Raw genomic sequence first — 25417 nt, 5'->3', positions numbered from 1 at the left:
GAGGAGAGCGATTCCATTTGCGCGCTGTGCAATTGAGCAGAGAGAGGAGCCCGGCGGCTGCGGAGCATCAGCGAAGCCACGGCCGAGCGGGGACCTGGGGACATGGGGACGAGCCTCCCCTCCCCTCCACGAGTCCCCCAGGGCTGCCACCCCACCTGGCAGGGCTACCTTTGCTGGTAAAAATCAGCACCAGGCCCAGACGTTTCTTCTCATCACATCGGCATCGTTAAAACCCCAAAGCTGCCTGGTCGGATGCAGTGGGGAAGGGATAAGAGCCATTAGGTGAAGCATCATTTATTTCAGGGCTGGCAAAGCTTTGTTCCAGCTTAGGGATTGAGTTGGCACTAAAAGCACTGCTATCCCCAAGATTTAATTTCCCCCCCCCTCAATTTTTATGTGTGTGATTTATAACAAATCAAGGATGCCGGTGTCAGGTCCCCTTCTTCACCCAACTATTGTCACACACACACACATGCTGATTAAAACCCCCCGGTTCCTCCTTGTCCATCCATCAGCTGCTCTGGGGACAAACTTAGACATCCCACTCCTAGCCCACACCTCCATCCATGTGTGTTCTAACACCCTGCCTTTACACCAATATTGGATATTAATTTAGTGTGCACATGCCCACCTTTAAATATATATAAATATGCGTATTTATTTATACCATGCACCTAAATCCCTGTAAAAAGAAGTGGAAGCTTTGTCTCAAGGAGGGATTGGGCATTATTGGGATGCAGAACAAGCACGTTGCCCTAGAGACACACGGAGTGTTCCTGCCTCGGCCACTCCAGTTAAATGTTTGCCCTTTCAGGCACGATTTAAACTCAGTGCCATGGCAGAGCCGCTGCCGGAGGCCGGTGGGCAGCAGGGCAATGCTGTCAGGAAGGGACCCTTTTCCTGCCCAGAGGGTCTCAGCCCCTCAGGGGAATCCAGCAGAGGCCAGGAGCCCTGCCTGCACCCCATCCTCATCATCCTCCTTTTGGGGGTAAAAAATAGGTGATTAGGATGTGTCTCCCAAAGCTCTGTCTTTGGCCTCCACTCTCCCACATGCCCTGCTCCCCACCGGGGGAATCACTGCAGTTTTTACCACCTTGAGAAAGGGCTTTTTTCACCCTGGATGCACATACTACCCCCGTGAATATCCCTGGGAGCAAAGGGGAAGGTTTCAGAGAGGGTTTTGGAAAGGGGCCCTTGCCCCCAAGGCCCAGCAGGGCAGCCAGGGAGCTGGGGCTGGGGCTGGGGCTGTGTGGGGGCAGAGAACCTCACAGCAGCCGGGGCTCCCTGAGCCTTTGGAGTGAGGCTGCACCAAAAAATCAGCTGCCCGTCCCAAATCATGGGCGGCCGTGCCTGATTTTAATTCAAGAGATGCTGGTTTGGGTTTTCCAAAACAGGAAGAAGGGGGAATATTCACTGGGTCAAGAAAAACATTCCTCTCCCACCACTGCCTGACACTGAACAGAAAATTAAAACACAAACAGTTTTTTTAAAAATACAATAAAATAAAATTGTCTTATTTCTCAGAAAAACAAAAAAAAACTCTTCTCACCAATCCCAAACATGAATATATTTTCTTAGTATATTTCTTAAAAGTCTACCGCAGTCAACCTTTTTCCCCCCAAATTAAGAATGAGCTGGTTTAAACTCTCACCCAAAATATTTATTGCGAGGAACAAAGATATTGGAATCGTCTCCAGTGTTGGATTTCAATTCTTCCTTTCAGGCTTTTATCTTTTCAATCCAAATTTCAGTGACAATAATCTGATTTTGATTGACATTAAAATTATTTATTGTCACATTGTAGCTGTTTAATAAATTGTGCCTGCTTTATTTTTTGGCTTATAAATACTGTATCTTTACTACCTTGGTACTTAATTCAAGGGAAGAAACCACTTCTGAAAGCAGGCAGCAATAGTCTTAGCTCAGGCAAGATATAAAAATGCCTTTTTACACACATGAACCTGAGGAAAGAACTGATTCCACCTTTTTACTAATTTATTTATTTTAAGTCTCTCTGGTTTATACCATTTTACTTTATTTTCCAATGGTAAAATATGCTTCTGTGAGCTACAGAATCTTTGTAAAACAAAGATTATTTTAATCTCCTTTCAGATACAAAATAATTATTTGTCAGGAATATTTTTAAAAAAATCAGGAAAACAATTCATTACACTTTCATGATCTAGATTTGAGAGATTTTTCACCATTCTGGGAGTGTGTTCATCAAAAAAAAAAAAAAAAAGGTAAAAAAAAACAAAGCCAGGCGACATCCATTTCAGAGTGCCATTTAAATCTGGGTCGCCTTGCAAATGATTTTCTTTTTTTTTTTTTTTAATTTCCACAAATTACTGAAAGTTAAAAGAACCATCAGCCCATTTTACTATTAAAAAAAATAGAGAGAGAGAGAGAAAAAGAGAGAGAAAATTAAAAAATATCATGGAAAAATGTATCCCTTGTAAAATAAACCTAAAGCGGCTCCTTTGCAGAAATATTTCCCTGAATGAAAAATCTCAACCCTGTGTCCCACACATTTTTTTTTAGCAGGGGGGTCCTGCCTTTTTGAGCTGGATGCCAGGGGAGTGCCGAGGGGTGCTGGAGGACGCCAGTGCCTCAGGGATGTTCTAGGGACAGAGCATCTCATTCTCCTGCCTGCAGCGGGCAGAGAGGCTGTTTGCCCACTGTGTGAATGCCCTGGAAGCCTGTCAGGGGGGAGCCTGCCGGCAGATAAAGGAGGGATCTTAGGGATCTGCCAGGGGACAGAGGGTTTGTTCCCTGTGCCAGTGACTGTGAGTCGGGGTGGAGGGGCCAGAACCCCAGCTGACTTGTGGGAGCAAGGGAGGGATGCAGGGCAAGACAGGGAGCAAGGATGCTCTGCAGGATTCAATGTTGGGGCTCTCCTGTGCCCACTTCCCAATGCACAGAGTTCCACCCACCAAAACTATCCCAAAGCCCAAATCTACACCATAAATTTACATGGGATTGGTTCCATTCCATTACTGATGCTGCTGTTTCAGGGCAGTGTTAGGGTCCTGTGGAGAGCCCCCAGGGAAAGACGAGGCCTTTCCCACAGAGACACGGGGTGGCCGTGGGGACACAGACACTAGCCCAGTGCCAGAAGGACAGTGGGGCTGCCCTGGGTCTCCCTGCTGCTCTTCTGTGCTGCTTCTCCCAGTGCCAGGCGGCCGCAATGGCTCTGGCAGCCACATTTGTTTACGGGCTGAATGTGTATTAAAATGGTTCATTATTTTCCTGACTGGCAGGTTTCCAGGGTCTGTGCTAGTTAATAATTGCTGCCAATTAAACCTTCGCAAAATATGCATTGCAGGGACGGGGATGGGGGGAAACAACACGCGAGGATTTCTCCCGAGCCCACGGATGGCTCGTGCTGCTGCGGAGGAGCCCCGTGGTGGCTTGGGGACGCGGTGTTGTATCACTGCTGGCTGTGGGAACCTTCCAGGGATGGGGCAGCTGAGCCCCCCGAGATGGGGATCCTTGCAGGGCCATCACTGAAAAAAGATTTGTCTCTTTATGGGGTAAAATTTGCAGCTGGTGGAGGGAATGGAGTAGGATCCACCCTAGCGGCCCCTTGACCTCGCAGGAACCAGTCTGCCCACCCCAAGCACTGACCTGCCCACTCACCCTGGTGAGGGGTGCTCCCAGGATGGGCAGCCAGGGCTTGGAACATTGCTCCAACCCCAGGCATCCCGCTGCAGCTTCCAGAAGGTTTCTTTTCAAAGGACAGCTCCCTCTTTTCCTGTCTTTCCACTTGTTCCCTTCCGCTGCTGGAACACCCTCTGTCTCTGCAGGCCAGCAGAGCATCGCCTCTGAATTCCACCCCAATCCCAGCTCCAGGCACAGCCTGGAAATAAAGCTTTTCTCAGGGGTGAAACACAAGCAAACCCTCATGTTCCAAAACCCACCTGGGGCTGGGTCTGCCCAGCTCCTTCCACCTGTGACCTCGAGTGTCTTTTACAAGCCATAAAGACGTGAGCACGTTTCCCGACCACTGATTGAAAAGCAGCCAAAGAACAGGAATAAAGAATCATTATTTAGTGAACGCTCGCCCCACTCTTTGAAGCTGGGAAGCTCGGCAGAAAGGCTGGGTGTTCAGGCAGGCTGTGGCTCTGGGAAGGCTGGGGGGAATGTTTCTCAGATGCTGAAATCGCTCGGAGAGATGCGGGAGCGGGACTGCGTTCATGGGAAGGACGGCTGACGGGGAACCGCTGCCTTTCAGAAAGGCAAATAATCGCAGCCTAGGTTAGCTCTTCTGTCGAGAGAATAATTGTGCTTCTAAAGGCTCTGATATGATGAGCAGCACTGCTTTGAAATAGAAATAAATACATAAATAAATCAGAGATCTTGGACTGATTAAGGCAATTGCTTCCCTTGCTTTTGCAACCCCTTTGGGTCCTGGTTCCCAGAGCCAATTACATATTTAAAAAGTTTCTCTCTGGAAAAAAAAAAAGAGGACTTGCAACTCTAAAATAAAGTTTCTTTGTGGTTGCCTAATGAACAGCAACGGCCAGGACAGTTTGCAGTTATTAATTGGTTTTAAATTGTTCCAGCTCTGTCTTGAACCATCTTTTTGAGCTGGCCACAATATATCTGTGCCCTCCTGACTGCCCCACATGGGGTCAGGGCATGCTGGGCACCTCTGGTCCAGGCCCCTTTGTGTGGGTGAGCAGCCAGCTCATCTCCCTGTGGCCTCTCCCTCCTCCACCCCATGGTCAGTCCTACAAAAGCTCCCCAGGATCTGTAGAGCTCCCACTGCCTCACACAGGGTGCAGCCAATGGGGAGACCAGCTAAGGAGGTGCTGAGGGTGCTCAGCCATTACTTTTCCAAATGAATTCACAATTTCTCCAGCTCTCTGCTCTCTCCTGTGTGACTACGAGGGAGATTTGTTTTGCCACCCACTCCCCACTTTATCCCCCACCTTGGCATACTGCAAACCCCTCCTTGCCACCCAAACCTCAGCTTATTTCTAGGCTCCACATGGCCACGACATGTGGGAGCTCGGCAGCCTGCACGAGCCCAGGGACTGCCTAAGCTTCTCTTGGCACACCACACCTCACACCACCGAGCACCTCCAGGCACCGAGCAGGCAGAGAAAAGGCTCTATTCTTCACCCAAAAAACTCCCAGGGGGGTTAATTCCGCAAACAGCTTCCTTGCCATAAGGATAGGTGAAATAAATCTTTCTCCCAGCCCAGGGAAGTGCAGAAGCATCACCCCTAAAGGGAGGATGGGCTGGAGCCATGGGCCTCCTTGAATGTCTTCTCCCTGTAAACATGCATTATTGATAGCAGAAATTATGCTGGATTGGTTTTGGGATGTAAGGAAACGCTGGAGAATATTGATATTTTCCCGAGTTGCTTCCAAACCTATTCTTGGGCTTGAACGTGTTGCATGTGTCATCTCCAATGAACGGTTTTGAGCTTTAATTCAAAAAATAGCATGATGTTTATAATACTATATAAGGTTTTCTCCTGGCTGTACGCACGGGATTATATATGTGTCGGTGTGTGGGTGCGGATGTGTGTGCAGGGATGTAATGAGACAAACAACTCAATCTGGAGCCGGTGGGGAGGAGGAGCTGCACACGCAGCCCTGAGCAGCGGCTGGTTCCCTTTGGTACCAATTCGGTTTCTTTCCCACCAGCCGTCAGAGTTGTCTGAACAAACACGTTATCATCGGGACCGATCCGTAGATAAACAGGCAGGGATGTTGTAGGTGCAGGAATACACCTGGGGGTGCGTGGGGAGGTTTGTTCTCCAGCTGTTGAATGCTGGAGATGGGCTGGTGCATGACAAGATGCCAGACGCTTTTCAGCACATCAAATCCGCATCTCAGCACTTTGCACGGCGCCGAGAGGAAACAGTAATTAAGCGACAGGACTTACACCACTTCCTCCCTGCATCCTTTTCAGGCCTGTGCACGTGTGTGCTGGAGGGCCCCACTATTCCAGGTGCAGCCTCACCCCTTCTTAAACTCAGTCCTGACGGGGTTTTTTATAACAGATGAATTATTCAGCAGAAAAAGTGTTTCCCCCGTTCCGGGATTTTCCTGCTAACACCCTATTGGTCATTTCTGTTGTTCCCTGCCCAGCTCTACTGGTTTTATAAAATGCTCTGGAATAATACTGGGAATAGCAGCGTGTGGGAAGGAGAAAGGTTTTTATCTGCATGGGGTCTTCCATCTCCAGCTCTGTTTCTATGGATATCTGAGTGGAGTTTATATTTATCTCTCCCGTTTGAGCCATGTGTGCAACTTTGGAGGAGAAGGAGGAGGCCAAGAGCAGAACCACCCTGCTGCTCGCTCTGCTGAACCCTGACTCCTTTTGGTCAGCGGTGAGAGCATCACCCAGGTGGTCAAAATCAGCCAAAATGCCACTAAGGCAAGGGGAAGCCGCAGAAATACTTGAGCTAGAGCTTTACACAGCAGCAGGCACTGTGTCCAGCAGGGAAGTGGCCCCTCTGCCACCCCCAGATACCGGTCAGGGATGGCAGGGCAGGAGCATCACTCCTAGTCCCCAGTCGCTCATCCCCAATCCCTCATGCAGCTGCCCTGTAAATGGCCAAATTTCCTGGGAGCAAGGGATTTTCCATCTGTCACAGTGTCCTTTGCTGTCAGGAGAGAAGTCGGCACAGCCCTGGTGCCGGGGGGAGCATGCCGGGCACCAGAGCAGGTAGGAGTGGGAAGGCGAGCACATGACTCGGCCTGGCCCCGGCGCACCAGCTCCCAGAGCATTACCATGATGGCTCCATCATTAATTGATCAATCACTGGATGACAGTTAATTAAGTAGAAAATAAAGCTGCTCTGCCCAGCCTGGCATTAGTAGGCAGCGGCATTAAGATTTCTGGAGTACAAGGGGGAAATTAAAAAACAAAGGCACAGCTGGAGGAATAACCCCATCACTGGTGGCTGGGGGTGGCAGCCTGGCATGATGTTCCCTGGGTCAGGATATGTAGGCAGCCCCTGCACAGCAGCAATGGCCAGTTCGTGGCTTCTCCCCTTCCCAAGAAACTGGATTTCACCCTCCAGGCATAACCCGCATTATCCATGTGCCCCTTTCTCCACAGCTCTGGTGCTGCTGCCCAGGCACTGACCACTGGCCACCAGACCCTCGCCAGCACATGGATCTGCAAACGGGCTTTTCCTCTCAATCCTGTTTTCTCATCTCTCAGAGCTGCCTTGTGAGCTAACCCACAGACAGGGTGGGGAGAGAGAAAGCCAGATAAAAAGCATCCTCCTGCCCCCCGTCTTATGTGCCCGGGATTGTCTTGATATGAAAAATTATGGTTTTTGTTAAAAACTATTACTAATGAGGCGTCTTTCCTGCCCTTAATTGTTACCAAGGCGATGACCCCAGCCAGCCATCTTTAATTAACTTAGACTAGATCTCCTGAAATGAGTTCCTCGGGTAAATTGCTCACCACAGCTTTCAGGCACGGAGCTGTGTTTGCCAAGGCCACCCGCTCCGGCACGCTGCCACAACCACAGGCAGAGGTGATGGCACAGGCTGGTGTCCCCACCTCTGCCTCCCCTCTCCATCGTTTGGCAATCCCAAGGCAAATTGGTAGAAATTCTATAAGGGGACGAGGATGGAGTGACTGATGCCTGACCACAGAGAATGGGATGAATGTGGGCTTCTCCATAAAATGGGAATTCACCCTGGCTGCTGGCTTCTCCCATCACAGGGGCTCTGGGACCGGCCGCACGGTGGCTGGCACCTCTCCAAGTGAAAATCACATTTCCTGCCTGACAGATAACGTCGGTCAAGAGAATGCCAAGGACGATTCCTGAAAATGCCATAATTGTTTTAATCTGATGGCGGATAAAAGATAATGATGCTAACAATATTTAAACGTAATTATAGTTTCCTGCGGCTGTTGGGCTCTCTGAATCCTCTCCACTCAAGTGGCTTTGTTTACGAGCGGCTCCAATAAGGCAGGGCCTGCTTTCCTCCTCTTCACACCTGCACCTCCATCAAGGCAGAGGGTGGACACGTGCCAGGGGGCTGGATCTCCTCAGGGACCAGCACTGGCCAACCCTGAAGCCCCTCTGGGTTCTGTTTTGAGTCCACCATGATCCATCCTCTATCTCCTGGGATGTGATGTCTGCCTTGAAAAAGGGACTGGGATATTTGGACCGTGGCAACCGCTAAAAAAGAGGGATCTGTGTGGGAGTTTTAGGGACAGGTGGTAGGAGTAAATCCCCCCCATCAGGGTGTGGTAGGCATATGGTGGCTTGTTTCTACCAGTCACCCATGTAAGGGCTGTGGCCCACTATAGCCCCCAGATCCCATTCTCAATTCCTCTCCAAGGTGAACTCCCCAGTATCAACATAAAACAACAAAGCAAGAGAAAAGGAATTTCTAGGAACGATTTGCTGATGACAAATAAATAAAAAGCACCAAAGGTGGATGTCTGGGGGCTTGCAATCTGCAGGAGAAGAGAATGGAAGGAGAAGAAAATTGTATGAACCACTACCCTGAAGACCCTCCTGCACTGGATACTGTTACCATCATCTCACAGAAAATCTCCCAGTCTTATGGGGGCCTGGATGCCCTGGTTGCAAAACAGCTTGATCGAGTGCACAGAAACAGGCAGTGAGAAAAGATGGGATTTAGGGGAGGCTTTTAGAAGAAGCTAAATATGAAATGGCTATTTCAGTAGCTGTAGTTTAGCCTCCTGTGTGAATCGGTCTTTGTAAATAGGAATGGAGGATAGCCAACTTCCCCAAAAGGGCTCTACGGGGGGTCCGGAAAACCACAACGTCCTGAGTTTAATGGGGAAAACAGATAGAAATGGTAACAAAGAATGGGGAGAAACAGCAATAAACCTGATTGTTTGGTAAATAAGGCTGAGCCTGTTGCCGAGAAGGGAAGTTTGAAAAGCAGCTGGGGAATGAATAACCTGTTAAAAGTTAGGAGACAAAGTGGCATAACAAACCCGAGGGGTTCCCAGCTCAGAGCAGTCAGTGCCGGAGCCCCCGCAGCAGACAGGAGTGTGAGCCTTCAGAAGTGCCAGGGAGGAGGGAGGAAGTAGCAACAGGACAATATCCACTGCTGCTCCAACGTAAGACCTGGCACTGTGTAGAGGGCTATGGAAAGGAACTCATCGTGCTAATGAACTTGGCCTTCAAGTGGAGGAGGAATTCAGTGTTGAGCACAGAGGAAGTAAGTCCATTACCTACACAGCAAGGAAACAGCTACATCCAAGGAGGAAGAGCACTCAAAGACGTGGGTATTGAAAAGATTAGCCTGGGCACTGACAAGAGCCCAGAGGCACATGGCATGTCAGGAATGACTCAGGATAGACCAGAGAAGAGGGCAGGATAGGTGAGGAACAGGCTCCTGTGCCATGTGAGTCACTCCCTCATTGAGAGCATCCCACAGGGGCTGGGGTGGGGGGGAGCAGGGCAGGGTGAGGAGGCATCTTGGAATTGTGCAATAGCTGCAGACTGAGGAGGAATTAAATAGAGTCCAGCCTGCAGAAAGAGGGGCTCGGATGCTCCAGCTGGATGCCTGGCACAAGAAGCTGCTTTGGCAGCCACCTGGGGTGCTGCAATCACCAAAAGTTTGGAGAGGTTGGAAAAGTAATTGGGGAGAGCAGAGAGTTGCCAAACGAGCTGGGGCTGAGAGCTCTGCAGAAAGTAGGGCAAGAGCAGGCAAGAAAGTGTCCCCTCCCTGTCACTGTCCTGTGCCCTGGCCTGGCCTGGGACACCTCTGGGGAGGGAGACATTGGTTTGGGAGTGGCCCAGGGTCCTCCACTTGTCCCTGCATCATCTCTACCCTCCAGAGCCAGGCATGAACCTCGGTATGGGACCTCTTTCCTATAGCACCAGGAAGGATCTCCTCCTTCCCAAAACACACCTCCAGGCTTCCCAGCGTCTCGCCCCCACCCTCCAGGGGCGGATTGTCACCAGTTTCCCTGTTCTCCGTGGAAATCCATGCGAGACACACAGGGACAGCTCTTTGCATGACACACATCACAACGATGAGTGCCCACCCTTTTTGCCCCTGCAAGGACCTAGACGCCAAGGGCGGGGGTGGGTCCCGGGCTAGTCCGGCCCCTGCTCTCTCCCGGTCCCGCAGCCCACGGCCGCAGCCATGAACCCGTGGCCGTGGCCATGCGTGGCCGGCGCGGCGCGTCTCCACGGGCTCGGTGCAGCCCCGATGGGGCGCGTTGACATCTGTAACCAAACTCCGGCTCCGGCAAAGGCAGGGCTGCCCGGCCAGGCGGAAAATTAACACTGACATTGAGTTTAATTAAACAAAACAACCAGGCTGCGAGTTGGAGCGGGGACGTGGCAGCAGCTGGAGAAGCCGGGCTGGGCGCGGTTCGGGACCTACACCCGCCGCCGCCCCGCCGGGACGAGCCGGCGTCGGCCTCTCGGAGCCCGGCATGGCTCGGGAAACCGAAGCTGGATGGGCGGCCCGGCTTCCCACCCGAGACTGCCTGCAAGGGCCGGGAAACAGCGTTTTCCTCCCCCATTTTGCCCGTCTCTTTACAAAAAGACGCGCGGGGCGCAGCACGACGGCGGAGGCCCACGCGTGTCCCTGCCCCGGCGTGGAGCAGGACGGGTGCCCGGCGGTCTGAGGTGCGGAGTGGAGGCGAGGGACCCTCCAAGGAGCGGATTTCGTTGAGTGGGATTTGGGGACATGCTGAACGGCTGACAGCCACCCCATCACCGGCTGCGGCCCCGCGCCTGTCCCCGGCCCTAATCACGAGAGGTGGGAAACGGTCTGATCCGGGCAGGGAGACCCCAGCAGAGCCTTTCTCGGCCAGCTGCTCCCCGGCGGGCACCAGTCGCACCAGTATCACCAGTGGCACTGGCGCTTGCCATGCCTGGGCAGCGGAGCTCCGGGCAGGGCCGGCAGAGGCGAAGCCGTGCCCGGAGGGGCCGTGGTTTTACGCTGCTCGGCTTCGAGATCGGTCGTACGAGGCAGAGCCGTCCTGCCCGTTGCCCTCTGCCCGCTGCCCGCCGCCGACCGCCGCTCGCACCGCAAAGTCCTCCGCGGAAGAGCTGAAAATAGCGCGCAGCCCAGCGCAAGGCGTGCATGGGGCGGCCTCCTCCGGCCCCCCGACAGCCGAACGCTAGTGTCCGGTGTTCGGGGCTGTTTCTGTCTGAACCCCCCACAGCTCTCTGCCCCACTCCGGGAGCTCCCTCCAGCATCAATGACCTTGGTGTTCTATCCAGACCTCTGCGTTCAGGTCCTGGAAGCTGAGGGCTGATCCCTTTGCCGTCGGCCTCCTCCTCCCAGCTCCCAGTCCATAGTTTTGGGGCTTTTAGTCTGGTTATTTTATTTTATTTTATTTTATTTTATTTTATTTTATTTTATTTTATTTTATTTTATTTTATTTTATTTTATTTTATTTTATTTTATTTTATTTTATTTCACTTTTTTTTTTTCTGGGGGGAGGGAGGGCGTGTGAAATGTCGGCTTTGAAGGATATTTGTAATAACATAACCAGCAAAATGAATGTCATATTTTTGCTCCAATGAATTGGATTTCCTGAAATATTGTCTCCGTAATGATGCCTTTAGGCTCCTCTGGATTAGATAACTCTCCAACCACATCAAGAAGGCTAATTATCCCAAAGCCACTTTCCCGGCGTTTCCACATCTATTTCACACACCTATGTATATCTATATTCGGGGACACGGTGCTCTCACGGCCCAGCCGGGGCTGCCGCTCTGCAGGGCCGCTCACGGGAGGGGACGGGCCCCCCGTGCCCACCGCCCGCCGTGTCCCCGCGCCCGGGGGAGCCCCGTCGAGCAGCCGTGACGACACCAAGCCCGACTGCCCCGCCAGCCAATCCGCGAGCCCCGGGCGCACCCGTCAGCCCGCGCTGACCAATGAGGGGCGGGCGGCGCGCCCCGGCGGGATCCCCTCGACGGCTCGAGGCTCCCGGGGGGCCCTCCGGGCCCCCCCCCCCCGCCCGCTTTGGGGCCGCATGTCCCGGTGCGGGGAGCGGGGACACCCGCGGGGCCGTGGGGAGCCAAGGCAGCGCCAGGTGCGGGGTTGTCCCCTGGGGTTGGGCCACGCTGCCACAAGGGCGGGTGTGGGAGGCGGCGAGACCCTGGCAGAGGGGTGGAGGCGCGAGGAGCAGAGCCCCAAACAAAGGACGAGCGGTGGTCCCGGTCCCAGCGAAACCGCAGCCGCTCCGGGGGTGCGGGTGAGGCCACCTCTGCACACTTGCGGGCGGAGCCGAGGCAGCCCACGCGTGGGTGCCCCCGCCGTCTCCCACCCCCCTGCCCCGCCCGGCGCGGCTCTGTGTCCCGGCTCTTTGCTTGGGCCGGGGAGTCTGTACTTCGGGATTATTCAGCTCCTGCAAGTTTTTTGTTAGGCGGCCCTGAAAGGCCTCAAAGGCTGGGAACACCATTCTAATTACGGGGAAGCACAGCTTATTTAGAAGATAAAAAGAGACTTGTAGTCTCATAACAGCTTCTTATATCCGTCAAATAAGGATCTCTAATGACGGGGTGAGAGCCAGTGAATGCCTAAAACAAACTAAAAAAAAGGAGTGAAAATAAAGCAGCCAGGGGCTTAAGATATATTAAATTACCCTGATTAGGAATTTAGGCCGTGGCTCGAGTCTGCTGGAGAGGCTGGCGAGGGGGGGGGACGGAAAGTGCTGCTATTCATTTCTGGGGAGAGGGGTCAGTAGGTCGGAGGAGTTCACAGGGCCTGGCTCTATTCTTATGCTAACAGAGAATACAAGCGCTGGCCTGGAAAATAGAAATGAATTTGCAATAATCCGAGCCCCTCTGTTTGCAAGGCGAGCGGCTCTATAGCTAATTGCAGCCCGGCCTCCCCCGCCTCGCTGCGGACAGTTGTAACGATGCATGGGAGATTAGAGCCCGAGGGGCTTGGGGGGTGGATTTAAGCCGTCTTCCCCCCTCCCTTCCCTCTGCCCGACGGTGAAATATTCCGGGGCAGGCGCTGGTGTTTGGGCTGGCTCTGCTCGGAGGGAGCGGGGCCAGGCAACTTCTTGAACTTCCCCGAAGTCGCTCAGGGGAGCGGCCGACGGGCAGAGCGGTGTGCCGGGGGGGGGGGGGGGGGGGGTCGGCTCTGCGCGGGCCCGGGGCCGGCGGGGGCGGGAGAGGGGGAAGGCAGCGTAGGTCCCGGAGACGGGGGGACCCCCATTGAGCTGCCGGTGACAAGCAGTAAATCGGGGAAGAATAGCGCATGGAAACGCGCCGTCGGGGCCACTGGCTGGCCCTACAGCTGCCGGCCCGTCTCGCCGCCGTGAGAGCCACTGTCTCCTCGGTGGCATTCCCGGCTCCCGCTCCATACACCGACGCCTCCCGCCCCGCACCCGAGGAGTTCCTCCCCGCAACAGAGGGGTCCCAACCGCGCCCCGCGGGGTTCCGCCGCCCCCCGCCCCTAGCCCGTCCCGTCGGCTGCTCGGCGGACTCGGCGGCCCCGGACTGTTTCAGGACCCTGGACAGGGGCGTGGCCGCCGTCGGGGCGCGGCGCCGCAGGGTCCCCTCTCATCCTCCGGCCACGTCCCGACGGGCCGAGGGAGGAGTGGTCCGCCCTGGTCCGGCCCGATCTGGAGCTCTCGCCTCCTTTTCCCTGCGTTATCGGGCTGGGATCACCCGCCGCAGCGGCCGGCAAGCCTCGGGGCCGTACTGTGGGGACGGGCTGTGGTTTGGCACCGGTCGAAGCCCACTCCAAAACAAACACACCGGCCAAAGCGCGGAAATCGTGGGTAGGGGACGCCAGTGCAGCCAAGGGGCTGTTTTAATGACTATCGAGCGGCTCGGTCAGCCGCCGCCGCCCTCGTCGGCATGCGGGCTGCTCCCGGTACTGGGGACGGTGTGGACTCCTCGCCGTGCCCCGACGGTGAAACGGGGTGCCACAGACCCGCGATCGCCCTGCCCGGTCCTAGCGACAAAGAGCCGGCCCTGCTGCCAGAAATAGAGCCCTCTTTCGTTAACCGCGCTCCCTTCCTCCTCCCCGACTGTGGCTGCCCCAAAGCCGGAGCCACGGATGCCCCAGGTGAGGGCTGTGCCAGGGGTGGGCGCCATGAGATGGTGACAGCCCTGGACCGAGACCGGGATCGGCTCCACAGAGCCGGGCCGTACTCTGAGCCCCACAGAGCCCTGGCAGCAATCCTGCCGAGCGCTGCCAACTTTGCCCGGTAGCTTAGGGCTGTCCCTGACGACCTGATCCTGAAGGAATTGGGCACAGGGGGATGAAGAGCGGGTTCGGGGGCTGCTGCGGGCCGGGACCGGGATTGCTGGGGCCGCCCCAGCGGCCGCAGGGCTCAAGGTCTCCATAAATCACTTTTTCAGACTCTTGGAATTCTCTTACTCAAGACTGAAATTAAAAGGATGATTTCCGTAAGTGGCACACGCCGGACAGAGTCATCCCCGCTCGGCATTGTCATTGCTACGGATCTTCTCCCAGAACCTTCGCCTAATACTTTTGTCGTTTTCAAAGGCAGAAGCTCCGAATTTTATCCGGAGTCTTCTTCTGAAAGGCTGCTAAAGCTTAAGAAAATTATATTTCAGGTTTATTAAAAAAAAAAACCTCCAAACTTAAAAAACCCCACTACACACAAAACAAACCATACACATAATAATAAAAATAATAATAAAAATACTACTAATAATACTAAAACATCGGTGTTTCTAATTTCCAATTGTATAGTTAATCGCTGAAAAAAGAGGCGACATTATTTGTAATTATAATCTATTAACTGATTTTGGAAGGAATTTTCAGCAGAAAAAAATTCATTACGGGGCTGCTCTGCGAATTTTCGCTCTCCCGAGGACATACGGGCAAAGGATATACTCGGGGTTTTAAAAATTGTGTTAGAAAACAAATTCGCCGGTGCTTTTATCTCCTCTGTGGCGGGACACGGAGATGAGCCAGGGCGATTTCATTTCTCAACGCCTGCCGGAGTTTGGGTTCTTCCCTCCCCAAAACACTGCCCGGTCCGGCCCCACGTCCTCTCCCCGCCTTGTCATTCCCGGCCAGAAATAAACCACCGGGGCGGAGAAAAGCTGGCTTATTTGCTAGAATAAAAATAGGGCTTATTTACAAGATTTTTTTTTTAATATCGTGTTTATTTTGAGGAATGAAAAGTGTGTTTCTTTGCAAGAATAAAAATCGGGTGTACTTGCGGGACCAAAAAGCCGGTTTCTTTGCAGAGGGAGGAGCCGCTGCTCTGGGAGGTGTGGGACGGGTGGCTGTGCCGTGTCTCGGGGGCACGCAGAAGAAAGGGGGTGCCTTCCCTGCCGAATGCCCCCTAAATGGGGCTGGGGTTCATTTCCCAGCGGGTCCCCCCGGGCTACGAGGGGCTGCTGCCCGGGGCGCCGGGGTCCCGCACCCTGCCCCGCAGCCGCGGCGCCAGGGCACTTCCTCGCTCTCTCCCCGCAGATGTGCGGGGAATTTGGGGGGGAGAGAGTGAGACACAAAGGTGCCCGGGAAGTGCCCTCCTTTTCCCGCTGAGGTTGAATTGCCACTCGGATGGGTTTTCCTCGCTCCGCGGCCCGTCGCACGCTGTTCGCCTGCCCTCCTCGCAAGGACGGGAGAGCTGTTCCCCCTTCAACGAAAACACGGAGCGGTGTCGGCGGGGCCCTCTGCCGTGCCACCCTCGCCGCAGGACGGCGGGCACGGAGGGGAAACGCGGCCGGGAGGCATCCCTCATCTCATCCCTTTCCCCGCACCCCCCTGGCTCTGGGTGCGGTGCTGGCCCGTGGGAGAAATGCTCCGAAAGGGTGCCCGGGGTGTGCGCGAACCCCCTCCGCTCTGGTGCACACACGCGTGTGCGGGACACGCACATACACCCCGCGGATGGTGCCCGGCCGGTGTGACACACCCACCCGAGTGGGGACACGCGTACGGCGCGGGGATGCCACACGCGTGTGCGGGCACGCACGGGGCGGCACTCGCAGGGGTCGCGGTCACCGCCGTGTCCACAGACGGACACGGACCCCAGGTTCGCATCCGTCGTTTGCAAACGCACTCCCGCAGGGCGCAACCCGGCAGCTGCCCAGCTCTGGCAGCCTCGGGGACCCCCTAGCCAGGGTATCCATTCCCCTGCACCTTCCCTCCCCAAATTCGTCGGCTTTGTCACTCCCTTTCCCCACTCCACCCAACCCACTCAATTAAGGGCGGTGGCGGGAGCGGGGCTGCAAGAGGCGGCGGCTGAGGGCTCCCCGCCCGCTTCCTTCCCTGCACAAGGTGAAAGAACATGAAAAAGGTGAAAACACAGAAAGAGCCCCAAAAAGAGCCGCTTCCCGAGATTCGGCTTTATTTATCCCTGCGTATCCTTGTGCCCTGCAGCCCTGGGCAGGCTGGACGAGCCGGGTGCCCGGCGGGACAGCCCCGGTGTTAGCTCGGCGGGCCGGGGGGTGCCAGGGGGTGATGGGGTCCCACTGCCCGCGGCGGGGGGGGCGGGGAGCCGCAGGTGCTGCTGGCGGGAGAGACCCGCAATGGCTGTTTGGGTGTTGCATTAAAGCACGCTGCAGTGCGCACACTGCGGCCCCTCCCCCCACAATCTGCCTGTATGCTAATGACATGCAAAGAGACTCATTTGCATGTTTATCTCTGTCAATGGGCAAGCGTGGCGGGCGCGGTAATACGTTTCCCACCGTGGCGTGGAGGCCTCCCCCCCCCGCGCCCCTCACCGCCCCACCGGGCCGGGGAGGGTCGGGCAAGGCTCTGCTCCGGCCCCACCGCCCAGCCCTGGCACCAAGGCAGGTACTGCCACAAAATGGCTGCCGGGGGGGCCTGCAGCCTCCCGAGCACCCATCTCTGCCCCCCAGGCAGTCCCCGGCCCCTCCGCGCCCCCACCCCGCAAACCCACCTCCGGATTTTGTGCTTAAGCAGCCAATCGGGGGCGCGGTACCCTTCCCCCTTCCGTCCCTCCTTTCTCCCTTCATCTTTCCTTTCTCCCTCCATCCCTCCTTTTCCATCCTCCATTCCTCCTTCTTCCCCTCCATCCCTCATTTTCCACCCTACATTCCTCTTTCTCCCACTCTACATTGTTCCTTCTCTCGTCTCCATCCATTTATTTATCCCAGCTCTATCCCTCATTTTACACCCATCATCCCTCCTTTTCTACCCTTCATCCCTCCTTTTTCACCCTCCGTTTCTTCTCTACCTTTTATCACTCCTTCTCCCCCTCCATCCTTTCATCTTTCCTTCTCCCCTTCCATCCCTCCATCCTCTCCTTCAACTCTCCATTCCTTTTTCGCCTCCATCCCTCCTTTCCCCCCCACTCTGTCCCACTTTCCCCAAACCCAGAGCCCAATCTTCACTGTTTGCACCCACGGGGATATTCCTGATTTCCCACCGACCGGGGGAAAATGTTTTCCATCCTTCCAAGGGGTTCCGACTCTCGCCCGGGTGCTGAGCCCCCGGCAATTTGTGACCTCTGTGGGTCCGTCGGCACCGTGTAAAGTCCCCGGTGGGTGCAGAGCCGCGGGTGGGTGCCCCGAAGGGTTCACCCCTGATTTCTCTGCTGAGAGGGGCAAGAGGTGTCCCCAGGCACAAGTGGGGAGAAGCAGCCGTGCGTACATTCACGCGTGCGGGCCCACGGAAGGGACGGACATTGGAGGCACTGGTGCGAGTGTGGGTTTTTGAAATAGCCACCAAAAAAAAAAAAAAAAAAAAAAAAAAAAAAAGCGCGGCCTCTCCCACGGCACCGGGGTGCGCCCACGCCGCTATTTTCAAACACGCACGTGAGAGAGAAGGGCTCTGTTTTGCGGAGCGGGGAGTGCTCTGTCCCCCGCTCTCCGAGCGAGGATGCGGCCGCCCCAGCGCACCCTCGGCGGGGACGCAGCACAGCGCGACCTCCACACACCCCTCGGGGCACTGGGAGCTGGAACGACTCCCGACTGCAGTGCAATACAGCCTTATATGCGCTCCATTCCGTCCATATATAAGGAACACGTATGTCCTTACGTTCCGCTATCATTTATGGCGCCGTATTATACACACGATGCTGCGTGACGCGATGCGACGTGACAGCCCTCGGCCCTCGGCACGGCACGGCCCCGCCGGTGTCCCCGGGCCGCGGGGCCGCCCCGCCCCGAGGCGCCGATGAAGGGCGCCCGCGTCTCTACGCTGGGCTCGACGACGGGTTTCGGGGGATCCCCTCCTGTGTCTCCACCCAATATCCCTCCTCCCTGTCCCTTCTCGGCCTCTTATCCCCTCCTTTCTTTTCTCGCTCTCCCAAACCTTGCTCACTTCCCCGGTGAAGGTGTGTTCGCTCCTTCCATCCGTTATCTCTATTTTAGCCGCGGGAGGTGGAGGGGCATGTGTGTTCACCCTCCTCTCCTTCACCCGAAATTGTCTTAGGGAAAAAATCAGCCGAAAAACTAAATCTGCCCGAGGCCCCCAGACTCGCCCCGTCCCGACCAGTTTATCCCAGCACTACCCAGCCGCAGGTAGGGGAAGGGGTTTATTTGTGGGGTCAGTCAGCGCCTCCCTCGGTCACGCTATGGCCTCCCCTGCCCCATGTCATCACACCTGCGCAGAGGGAGGTGTGACCCAGCTGGGATAGTGACGCTGACCCTCGGCGAGGACTTTGCCCAGAAGCCCCGTCCCGGAGGGCAGCGGGTCCGGGGGTGTCGGTGCTGGGGAGCCCGGGGGGTGCCGGCCCTCAAAGGCCCCCCAGCCCCGCGGTCCGCTCCCCTGGTGGGTGTTCCCCTCTCGAGGGGGGCGGAGAGAGGCAGGCCGGGGCAGAGGCAGTTTTGGGAAGGCCACCTCCCCTGGCTTTCCGACGGCCCCCGCCAGGCAGTGTCCCCGCCGCACCCCGGCCGGGGGTGGGTCCGCACGCCCGGGGGAGGTCGGCTCAGGGCTCCTCATCAGCGTGCCCCAGGCAGGGCTGGTTTTGCCAGGAGTATGTGGGAACCCCTACAGAGAGACACCCTCCCATCACTCCCCGAAACCTGCTGTGTCATCACGCCCCGAAGCAGAGGCAGCCCCCCAAAAGCGAATGGGGGGGTGTGTTCCCTTACCTGAGCGCTAGCCCGGGGGAGCCACGCAGAGCGGGGGTTCTGTATTCGGCTCGTGTTCTCCTGCCGTGTCCCGCAGCAGAAACTTCCTCCGGCCGGGGTCGGGATGGGTGCGGGGGAGCCGGGCTGTGCCGGGGGGACCCCGCGGCCGGAGAGAGCCGCACACCCCGGGCCGTGTTTATATGTAGAAAGAAGGGTAATTTGAGTGCTTATACCAAGAACCGGGGTTGTTAAGTTTGCAGGCAGACAGCTAAACGGTGCCAAGTGCGGGCAGGGAGGGGGGGTGCGGGGGGGAGGCTGGGGGTGTGTAAGAAATAAAGAGCAATTGTCAGAAGCGAACAAAAGACGGAGGATGGAAAGGAGCTGGGAATCCCAGGGCAGAGCCCCTCGGCGTGGACTTGAACTTGGGCTTTGACACCGTCTGCCAGGCGGAGAGCGGCTTCGGGCCGGGCGAGGCGGGCTGCGGGGGGAATGACAACAGCCCCGGCAACGCAGAGAGGGGGCATTACCCCCTCCAAACACCCACCTTGGGCGCGGCGGGGGGGCACCCTGCTTCAGAATGCGACTGATCCGGGGAATAACCCAGACGGGCTGAGACCCGATGGGCTCAGCGCACCTCCCGGTGCAGAGCGGGGCGGCGGCGGGGGGACCCCGTCGGGGCTGGCTGGGGCCAGACGGTCGGGGGGGCAGCCCGGTTCTCACAGTCTGCGCCCGAGCCTGGATTCTCTGCACGTCCCGGCCGGTCCCCCCTTTGCTACTATTCAGCACTTAATTGAACATTAATGGCAGCTGGGGATGAGGTCATTGGAGCCGGCTTTTCTCACACATTTTTCATGCAAATCCGCTAAACTCTAAACAAATTTGAATAAAACCCCCTTTGTGCAGGCCCTCCATGGTGTTTTTCCACGGGCCGCTCCGCCTGTCTCCGCACACTTCATCCGGGGAGGGGGGAGCGGCGGGGAGATGAGGGGGTGTGGGGGGGTCTCAGCTCGGGCCTGGAGCGGCAGGCAGACCCAAAGAGGCGGTGTCCTCTGCGAAGCTCTGAAGCCCAGATCACTCCCAGGACGCCCACCGCACCAGCAGGGCCCTGCACTGTGCCATCATCTCCACTTGCAGCCCCCCTACATCACCAGTTCCCCCAGTAATATCCATTAGCAACACCAGTTCCCCCTGTAACACCTCCACAGCACCAGTCTGTCCCCGGCAGCATCAGTTCTCCTCCAACTCACTCTAATCCCCCATAGCAATACCACCCCCACAAGCACCATCAGCCCCCCAGCAACCCAAATTTCTCCCAGTACCACCGGTGTCCCCACCCAGCACCCCTCGCTGCACTTGGCAGTCATTGCCTCTCTGTAAGGTGGTTTTTGGGTGCTCAGGGCTGCACAGGGTAAGAGCACGCAGACCCCCCCTGGCCCCCCTGCTCCGCAGCCCCCGCGCAGCCCCCATTAGCATCCCCGCGCCCGGCCCCCTGCCCAGCCTTGAACTTGGCCATGCCGGGCTGCGCTCCTTCTGCCTGCCTGGGCTCGCACAATGCCGGCCTTGACCCATTGTTTGCTTTTTTCGGATTTCAGCTGGGAAAGCGGCCACCTCGCGCAGCCTGCCCCGAGCACGCCGGGAGCGGGGCACAATGGGGAACCCTGCTCTGCAGGCAGAAGGGCTCCAAATCATTTGAGAGACATATTCATTATATTCTTTCACGGGGGTCTGTTTGCATTGGGTTTAGCGGTTACTTCCCAGACGGGGTTCAGACCAAATAAAGATCATTGAGCGGCGAGGGATTCGCTCGGGCTTTCAGGGAAATGTGCCTGATGCGGGGCACGGCGCAGCCCGGCTGCCTGGTTCTCGGCTGCTCCCCCTTCCCTGTTGATTTGCCTGGCTTTATTTTGTGCCCATTGCCTCCTCTGTCTCAAGACTGCACCAAATCACACGCTCGCTTTTGCAAAAGAGAGAGTTTATTTTCAACAGTGCATGGGGTTGGGAGGATTTGAATGGGAGAGAATTACAGGCAGTACATTTCTCTTACAGGAACAGAGAGGGTGCAGTACAACAGCAGCAGGGCTGCCTGGCCTGGAAAAGCTCATGGTTCTCTAGGCCGCAAACACAGTGCCTTCGGGAAGGCTGTGCTCCCACAGCTCCACAGACCCAGGGATCAAGAGCAGCAAGGGCTGAGCTCTGCTCCATGAGCAAAGCCAGGGGCTAAAGCTCCTTCCAAACTTCACACACATAGTATTTCATCAGGTGAGACAGTGACTGGCTCAGGTCTCTCTGCCTAAGCACTTTGGTCCTGCTCTGGGGTATTGAGGGCACTGAAGGCAACATACAGGAGTGAGGTGGGATGATCCCTTGGCTGCCTGTGTTGCCCTGGCTCCCTCCCCATGGCTGCACCGCTGTTTCGAAGTGATGCAGAAATCCAGTGTGTTCACGGGACAAAGCTGTCTCCTCTCCGGGGCCAATGGAGAAGCAGGTTGGGACTCTCCGGGAGAAACTCAGAGCAGTCAGATGGCAAGTCTGGTGGTAGCCAGGTGGAAGAAGGAACTCACAGGCTTCAAAAGTCCCTCGTCCACTCACTGGGATCTAGGAAGGAAAGAAAGAAAATGGAGTGGTTATGATCTCTGTCAGAGAAATGGTCCAGTAGCGCTTGGCTGAGAACAGACCAACTTGTCCCTTGTGGAGCTGAACTCCAATTCTCTTTCCCTCCCCACCACACATTTCTCATGGCTGTGGACCACCTTACCCTCTTCCTTACTGGGAAAACTGTAGTCCCCAAGGTGCCAAGCTTCCCCTGCACCCTCCTCAATCCCCTACCTCTGCCTGCCCCGCACACCGCCAGCCAGGGGAGGGCTCACGGCTTGTCCTTCTTCCCTAGGCTTTGGGGCATGGGATTACTCTGCATGTCAGAGCCACTAAAGGCACAGCCCTCTGATGTTTTAATCTTCGTGTTAACTTTCCCTGCCCTCGGCGCCCTTGCCTGACTGGAGAAAGTGATACCAAGCCACCGAGCTGGAGCCGAAGCTGTGACGCTCAGCCAAAGTCCCCTTCTCGGCTTTCCCCACGCCTCCCATGCTTTGCCCCACACATCTCGCACCTTGCAGCATGTTCTCCTCCCTTATTCCTTATTTTTTTCATCTATTTCCTTTACTCTTTATCCATGTTGAGTGTGTATTCCCTAACCCCCAAACCCCCAAAACCATCCTTTTCCTTTGCTTTGCCCATAAACTGTTACATTGGAAGGAGCAAAGACTAATATAACAAATCCTTGAGTACACTTGCAAAAGGAACCATCAGCTGGCTAATTTATTCTTTTTATTGCACCAAACTGTAATTTTATAAAATATTGCAAATTTTATAAAATATTTGCAAGCCCATTTTAAGAGATAAATCTTCTGTGTGGCTCTCTAATGAGCCGCCCTGGGAGTAGCCGGCATGTGATCTGCTGTAGGTCGCACCGCGACGTTCCCAGGCTGTGACTGGATGAACCACCGTAACTCTTTGAACTGTGCAAATACGCTACACTCTGGGGTCCAGGCTGCAATTTTCATGGGTATTTTTTCTCTCTCTTAAAAATAGATCTTCTGTAACCCCTTTATTGCAATATTCATAAAGCACTTGATGGAAATCCAAGGAAAATCCCTTTCCTTCTGCAACTTTGAAGCAAGCCTAAAACTTAAGAGAGGCAGAGACCAAACCCACTCCATGTGCTTGGATTTAGAGAAGGACCATGGCCTGTGTCTGTCTCTGGGTGCTGAGAGGACAGACCCCATGCTGCATGTGTTTAGGGAGACCCAGGATGCAAAAAGCCAAGGCTCAGCACTTCTTTACCCTATGTGAGATTAGGAGAACATCCCGAATGTTCCCCCGAGCCTGGAAAGGATGTTGAGGTCAGGACAGATAAGATCTGAATGACGGTGGATGCTTTCACAAGCACAGGAGAGGAGGAGGCAGCTGAACCCTTGTTCTCACCAGCCTTTACTTGGCAGGTTAAGTCCCCTGTCCTGGGCAGGGACAGTCCCCTGCCCTCTGCAGGGACAGGCCAAGCTTGCTTTGGCCTACAGAGAAACTCCTCTGTAGTGTGGATAGAGGGGATGCTCTTTGGTACCAGACATCAATCCAGCCTGGAAATCACCCACTGCCTGCCTGGTAGGCTTGAAACTTCTGGGACTCAGTAATTGAGGGCAGGAGGGGCTGGGCCAACCCAACTGATTCCACATAAGCTTCAGGAAAACTCAAATCTCCTGCGTGTACTTTCTCTCTGGGCAAAGTTCAGTCTTGCACTGAGGGTGCCTGCAAAAATAGGCCTCCACTAGGACCCAGTTCCAGCCCCAACACTGCCTTCCCTCCCTAGTGCTCTGCACAGGGAAAACATCACTCTGTGTGAGGATTTACTGTCCTTTTTTTTTTTTTTTTTTTTTTTTTTTAAAGCTGAATAAACAATTGAAATCATAGCTCAGCCTCTGCCCCAGCACTTGCTCCTGTGCCTCCTTGTGCCCTTACAAAGCCAGCACTGAGGTTTATATGCTGATAAACTGCCCTGCCACAGCAATTCTGGGCGGTGGGAAGAGGAAAAAAAAAAAACGCTCAAATAATGGTAAATGGATGCAGAACGCTCTGCCTAATCAGATTCCTGTCCCCTATTGAGGCCAGGAAGGAGGGACCCCGCTCCTCCCCTGCCCTCAGCCCAGCCTCCGCTTCACCGGCTCACATGGAGAAACTTTCTGGACAATTTAATCTCGACAGGGTGTTACTTAGAAAAACCTTTTTCACTGTCAATTTTTTCCCCCCCTCCCTTCCACACCCCCCCCTTTTTTTTTTTTCTTCCCTCCCAGCCTTGATTGAATTTTGCAAGCCCCTGATATCTTTCTTTTTTGTAGGGATGCACGCTGCTTATGCAAATACCAGCCTTTCATACCAGCCTCCCTGGCTCAAGCCCTCCAACTTGAATGTGACCAAAAGCTGTGCTCTCCCCTGCTAACTCCTTAGCACAATTACACCTCCATTCTGCTCCAGGGGCCCGGGGAGGGGGAAAAAAAAATCATTTTAAACTAATAACACGTGCTGTTTGCTTTGGATAATTACAAGGGAGCTTCGGCTTCTAAGAGCTATGAAATATTCTGTTCAGCGGGGCGGGAGGGAGGCTCCGTGTTCCGCCTACGCCGCGAGTTTTATCTCCTGACGGAGATGCTCGCGCGGCCTCTCGAGGCTCCCTCCATCTCGTGCTCATCCTCTGCACCTGGGCAAGCATTTACATTTCCTACGGAGCAACTTCGCGGTGCTTTGGGCTACAGGAGAGAGGAGAAGGCGCCTGACATTTTCCTTATCTCAAGTTACAATTTCCTGCAAGCATCAAGATAATAAAACATCGGAGATGGGCAAGATGAGCGAAATGAATGCGGCGGCTGAGCCTCCCGCAGCAGCGCGGGAAGGGCCAGGGAGAAAGGACACCCGGGGGATGCGGCTGCTCTGCTGGCTTTCGTTTGCATCGTGGCCCTGACGTTATTGTCCTCCTGCCTTGTCTGCTGGGGAAGTTTATGTGGAGGGCTTTTGCTGGGGCGAGGAGGAGGAGGGGAGTTTTCCCCAAAAGCACCCAGGAATCTGTCAAAAGAGGGACAGAAAAGAGAAGAAGAAGAAGAAGAAGGGAGACAGAGAGTGGGAACGTCAAGGACCCCTGACTAATGAATAGCAAGTTTGCCCTTGAACCTCCCTGGGCTTTGCCATTCCCAGGCTCCAAACAAGGGCTGATGCATGCTTGGGCCCAGCTGCAGGGGGACCGGGCTATGGTTCATCTCAGACACTTTGACAGCCCGGGCCTTTTCCCCACATAGCTCAGACTCGCCTAACTACTCCCCTGGCAACAGCTCAGTGCAGGAACCTGCGCTGAGGCCCTGCCTGCTGCATACAGAAGTACGAGGAGGAGGAGGGGAGCCGCTGGGAGAAATTAGCTAGAGACTGGCTTAACCCATCAAATGCTGGGCAGGCGTTGCCAGCCCCAGCACCCTTTGCTCAGCCCCAGCACCCTCCAGGCACCCCTGGGTGCTCACTGGCCAGTATCTGCAGTGGAGCTGGAGAGGGGCAGGGGTGGGTTAGACGTGCAGAATTGCTGTGTATCACAAATCCCACAACCTGCTGCTTCACCATGACCCAGTGCCTTGGACCTCGTGAGTGGGAAGGTCCTTGTGGTGCCAGAGATGTGGGATGGAGCCAAAGTAGCCAGCTGGAAAAGGCCACCAGACACTGAGAGGAAAGGGCATGGCCTCTCCCCGGTGTGGTGGGACAGGGCATCCCTCCCTGCCAGCCAAAATGAGGGCAGGGGCTGGATGAGAGGCACAAACTTGCCCTGGATGCTCTTTCTGCATTGCAGATCAAAGGCTGAGGACGAGCTGGCCTTAGGGGTCTGCACTGAATGGCTGGAGAGAACAGGCACAAGCACCCGG

At 55.4% G+C, this 25417-nt stretch overlaps 1 long non-coding RNA gene across 1 annotated transcript in view; it reads right to left on the bottom strand.

The window, feature by feature from the left end:
• Positions 1–21240: 21240 nt before the first annotated feature.
• LOC103816068 (uncharacterized) overlaps positions 21241–25417 on the bottom strand; it is a 34939-nt gene continuing 30762 nt past the window's right edge. Inside the window, exon 3 of the long non-coding RNA XR_003944884.2 lies at positions 21241–21563. This is a non-coding gene — a long non-coding RNA (uncharacterized LOC103816068). The remainder of the gene's footprint in view (positions 21564–25417) is intronic.

Source organism: Serinus canaria, chromosome 10 (genome assembly GCF_022539315.1).
Source record: "Serinus canaria isolate serCan28SL12 chromosome 10, serCan2020, whole genome shotgun sequence".
NCBI lineage: Eukaryota > Metazoa > Chordata > Aves > Passeriformes > Fringillidae > Serinus > Serinus canaria.
Note: the sequence above shows the minus strand (reverse complement) of the source record. Positions and strands in the feature narration are given on the sequence as shown.